The sequence below is a fragment of the Rutidosis leptorrhynchoides genome, chromosome 3 (genome assembly GCF_046630445.1).
Source record: "Rutidosis leptorrhynchoides isolate AG116_Rl617_1_P2 chromosome 3, CSIRO_AGI_Rlap_v1, whole genome shotgun sequence".
NCBI lineage: Eukaryota > Viridiplantae > Streptophyta > Magnoliopsida > Asterales > Asteraceae > Rutidosis > Rutidosis leptorrhynchoides.
In genome coordinates, this window is record NC_092335.1 from 193,228,774 (window position 1) to 193,235,100 (window position 6,327).

Consider the following 6,327-nt stretch of genomic DNA (forward strand, 5'->3'; position numbering starts at 1 on the left):
TTTCATAATTGGGCCGAGACTTGTTTATGCTGTTGGGCCGAGACCCATCTTATTTGGTTGGGCCAGGTTCGTTATCAAATAACAAGGAAATCGCTAGATATATGTCTGTTAGGATTAAACGCGAACATAGATGAGTATAATTCGGGAAGTTGATAAGAATACATTGAATGATTGTGATGATAACGAGATAATATACTATGAAGATGAAGTATGATAATGAAAATGAAATAATGAAGATGTACAGGAAGATATACGATGATGGTATTAATAATATGGTGTCACGATTTTAATTATGATTTTCTTGTGAAGATGATGGCTAAAAGGATCGTGATTCTGTGATGAAAAGATAACGATGAATGATGATGTTTTCGCTGTAATGTTACAGTGATACTGATTCATTAAAAGATGATGATGATGCCATGGATTATTGATGTGGTGATGATAAACAAAATAATGATGATGATGGTGTATGTGTTATGATAATGTTATGATAATGATATTAATCGATATTATAAAGGTCAACGATGATGCTGTGATGATAATATAGTTAAGATGATAGTGATGATTTTAGGAAGAAGATAAACCGTCATGTATTTGTTAATTAAGTTGAAACGCGAATTAAATCAGAAAAACAACAGACGGATAGATGGTTAGGGGTGTTGTCGTTGGGCGAGAGGTCGCGGGTTCGAGCCCGGGCATAGGCATTTATTTTGGAACTATTTCTTCTTGAGAGGTAGTTATTATTACTACTCTTATTATTATTATTATTATTATTATTATTATTATTATTATTATTATTATTATTATTATTATTATTATTATTATTATTATTATTATTATTATTATTATTATTATTATTATTATAGTTTACATTATTATCATTTATATAAGTATTATAAGTATTATTATTATCATAGTTATTATTATTATTATTAGTGTTATTATTAGTATTAACATGATCTTAAGATTTTTATTATTATTATTATTAACATTAGTATTAGTATTATCATTAAAAAAAAATTATTATAAGTATTATCATTATTATTAACTTATAATATTTTATTTATTTTTACGAGTATTATCATTATTATTAGTATTATAACTATTTTCATTTTTATTAACATTATTATTATTTTTAACATTATCATTATTATTAAAATTTCATTATTATTAAAATTATTATTATTATTAAAATTATTATTTTATATATAGTTATTAATATTTAATATTATAAAAATAATACAACTTAACAATTATTAACATTATTATTATCATGGTTATTATTACTATAGTTATTATTATTATTAAAAATATTTTCTATTAAAAGATAATACCACTTTTTATTTAATATTATTAATTTATCAAATAACTATTAAAAACTATACTCAATATATATAACTTATTAATATTTTTATAAATAAAATGAATATATTTAATTTATTAAGAAAACCTATAAATTTTAATATATAATTCGTATCCCTAATTATATATAAATTTGTCCGATTACAATTATACGTGTTAATATATATATATAATTGATATAGGTTCGTAAATCCGAGGCCAACCCTGCATTGTTCAGTTCCGTCGTATGCATATTTTTACTACAAAATATCGTATTGTGAGTTTCATTTGCTACCCTTTTAAATGCTTTTGCAATATATATTTTTGGGACTGAGAATACATGCGCTGCTTTTATAAATGTTTTACGAAATTGACACAAGTAATCGAAATTATATTTTATGGTTGGATTATCGAAATCGAATATCGCCCTTCAAGTCTGGTAACCTAAGAATTAGAGAAATGACCCCTAATTGACGCGAATCCTAAAGATAGATCTATTGGGCCTAACAACCCCCATTCATGTCTATGGATGGCTTTAGTACTTCGAGATTATTATTATACAGACGACGATGTCTGTGGGGATATTTTATGCATTATGGTTAATGTCGGTTACCAGGTGTTTGAAATGTCCCGTTCTTATTGATTAAAAACGTTCCATATTAATTGATTTCGTTGCGAGGTTTTGACCTCTATATGAGACGTTTTTCAAAGACTGCATTCATTTTTAAAACAAACCATAACCTTTATTTCATAAATAAAGGTTTAAAAAGCTTTACGTAGATTATCAAATAATGATAATCTAAAATATCCTGTTTACACACGACCATTACATAATGATTTACAATACAAATATGTTACATCGAAATCAGTTTCTTGAATGCAGTTTTTACACAATATCATACAAACATGGACTCCAAATCTTGTCCTTATTTTAGTATGCAACAACGGAAGCTCTTAGTATTCAAATGAGAATAAACATGCTTTAAACGTCAACAAAAATGTTGGTGAGTTATAGGTTTAACCTATATATATCAAATCGTAACAATAGACCACAAGATTTCATATTTCAATACACATCCCATACATAGAGATAAAAATCATTCATGTGGTGAACACCTGGTAACCGACATTAACATGATGCATATATAAGAATATCCCCATCATTCCGGGACACCCTTCGGATATGATATAAATTTCGAAGTACTAAAGCATCCGGTACTTTGGATGGGGTTTGTTAGGCCCAATAAATCTATCTTTAGGATTCGCGTCAATTAGGGTGTCTGTTCCCGAATTCTTAGATTACCAGACTTAATAAAAAGGGGCATATTCGATTTCGATAATTCAACCATAGAATGTAGTTTCACGTACTTGTGTCTATTTTGTAAATCATTTATAAAACCTGCATGTATTCTCATCCCAAAAATATTAGATTTTAAAAGTGGGACTATAACTCACTTTCACAGATTTTTACTTCGTCGGGAAGTAAGACTTGGCCACTGGTTGATTCACGAACCTATAACAATATATACATATATATCAAAGTATGTTAAAAATATATTTACAACACTTTTAATATATTTTGATGTTTTAAGTTTATTAAGTCAGTTGTCCTCGTTAGTAACCTATAACTAGTTGTCCACAGTTAGATGTACAGAAATAAATCGATAAATATTATCTTGAATCAATCCACGACCCAGTGTATACGTATCTCAGCATTGATCACAACTCAAACTATATATATTTTGGAATCAACCTCAACCCTGTATAGCTAACTCCAACATTCACATATAGAGTGTCTATGGTTGTTCCGAAATATATATAGATGTGTCGACATGATAGGTCGAAACATTGTATACGTGTCTATGGTATCTCAAGATTACATAATATACAATACAAGTTGATTAAGTCATGGTTGGAATAGATTTGTTACCAATTTTCACGTAGCTAAAATGAGAAAAATTATCCAATCTTGTTTTACCCATAACTTCTTCATTTTAAATCCGTTTTGAGTGAATCAAATTGCTATGGTTTCATATTGAACTCTATTTTATGAATCTAAACAGAAAAAGTATAGGTTTATAGTCGAAAAATAAGTTACAAGTCATTTTTGTAAAGGTAGTCATTTCAGTCGAAAGAACGACGTCTAGATGACCATTTTAGAAAACATACTTCCACTTTGAGTTTAACCATAATTTTTGGATATAGTTTCATGTTCATAATAAAAATCATTTTCCCAGAATAACAACTTTTAAATCAAAGTTATCATAGTTTTTTTAATTAACTAACCCAAAACAGCCCGCGGTGTTACTATTACGGCGTAAATCCGGTTTTACGGTATTTTTCGTGTTTCCAGGTTTTAAATCATTAAGTTAGCATATCATATAGATATAGAACATGTGTTTAGTTGATTTTAAAAGTCAAGTTAGAAGGATTAACTTTTATTTGCGAACAAGTTTAGAATTAACTAAACTATGTTCTAGTGATTACAAGTTTAAACCTTCGAATAAGATAGCTTTATATGTATGAATCGAATGATGTTTTGAACATCATTACTACCTCAAGTTCCTTGGATAAACCTACTGGAAATGAAAAAAATAGATCTAGCTTCAAAGGATCCTTGGATGGCTTAAAAGTTCTTGAAGCAGAATCATGACACGAAAACAATTTCAAGTAAGATTTCCACTCGAAATAAGATTGTTATAGTTATAGAAATTGAATTAAAGTTTGAATATGATTATTACCTTGTATTAGAAAGATAACCTACTGTAAGTAACAAAGGTTTCTTGATCTTGGATGATTACTTGGAATGGATTTAGAAAACTTGGAAGTAAACTTGCAATCTTGGAAGTATTCTTGATTTTATGAAACTAGAACTTTTGGAATTTATGAAGAACACTTAGAACTTGAAGATAGAACTTGAGAGAGATCAATTAGATGAAGAAAATTGAAGAATGAAAGTGTTTGTAGGTGTTTTTGGTTGTTGGTGTATGGATTAGATATAAAGGATATGTAATTTTGTTTTCATGTAAATAAGTCATGAATGATTACTCATATTTTTGTAATTTTATGAGATATTTCATGCTAGTTGCCAAATGATGGTTCCCACATGTGTTAGGTGACTCACATGGGCTGCTAAGAGTTGATCATTGGAGTGTATATACCAATAGTACATACATCTAAAAGCTGTGTATTGTACGAGTACGAATACGGGTACATACGAGTAGAATTGTTGATGAAACTGAACGAGGATGTAATTGTAAGCATTTTTGTTAAGTAGAAGTATTTTGATAAGTGTCTTGAAGTCTTTCAAAAGTGTATGAATACATATTAAAACACTACATGTATATACATTTTAACTGAGTCGTTAAGTCATCGTTAGTCGTTACATGTAAATGTTGTTTTGAAACCTTTAGGTTAACGATCTTGTTAAACGTTGTTAACCCATTGTTTATTATAACAAATGAGATGTTAAATTGTTATATTATCATGATATTATGATATATAATATATCTTAGTATGATATATATACAGTTAAATGTCGTTACAACGATAATCGTTACATATATGTCTCGTTTCGAATCATTAAGTTAGTAGTCTTATTTTTACATATGTATTTCATTGTTAATACACTTAATAATATATTTAATTATCATTTAACATAATTAACCAAGTGTATCAATATCTTAATATGATTCATATGTACCTAGTAAGACGTTGTTATAACGATAATCGTTATATATATCGTTTTCGAGTTTCTTAAATTAATAGTCTCATTTTTATGTATATAACTCATTGTTAAAATACCTAATGAGATACATAATTATAATAAAATCATGTTAACTATATATATAACCATATATATGTCATCGTATAGTTTTTACAAGTTTTAACGTTCGTGAATCACCGGTCAACTTGGGTGGTCAATTGTCTATATGAAACCTATTTCAATTAATCAAGTCTTAACTGTGACAACCCGGAAATTTCCAATCAAATTTAAACTTTATCTTTATATTATTCCGACACGATAAGCAAAGTTTGTTAAGTTAAATCTCAAGAATTTTAAATTGTGTTCATACATTCATTATAACCTCGACCAAATTCAGACGATTCACGAACCGTTATATATAAATAAATATGTATATATATGTATATATATATTATAACTTGAGAATATTAATAAAGTATTAAACGTATAATACTTTACATGATCGTATTTGTTTCAATATGTTTATCGATAGAATTAGAAGATAATATCAAATTGTTGATTTATCAGATACATTATGATATGATTACGTGTCTTTGTTATGAGGTCCACTGTGATTTAAGAAATCTATTCTTTTTGACAACATTTGAAAAATGGTAAAGTGATTTATAAGTAAGAACGTGAAGTGTAAATAACTTAGATGTTGGATATCGACAAGTTAAGTAACTCGACATTTTTCATTAAGATGATTTCATACGTTTATTTAACCTTTGAACTTTATCCCATGCTTCACCAATAAACTGTAATTTAAAAACTTGAAACCTATTATGAATATATATGATTCTACTTTTTTAAAACATTTTATGATATAACGATTTCCATTATTTTAACCTTTAAACAAAATGATTCTTAAAAATATATTTGGTTTTGGAAAACAAAATTATTATATTTATTTGATTTAGTTTCAAACGTACAAAAAGGTTTTCAGTTTAAAAAGAACTTTATTATTAAAACGTATATAACTTTTATAAATATCTAGAACCACTTTTGACAACTCATTACTTAACCAGTATGATAAAGATAACGATATTTATATTTTATTTTATTAAATATATATAACGATTTAAATTAATATTATATATATTTATACGCGTATTATACGTACATAGTTTTATACTTTTACTATACTTAAACTTTACCTTTACTTTACTTTATTTTTACTTTACTTTAACTTTAATAATTCACTTTAATAATTCAAACTTTAATAATTCATACTTTAATAA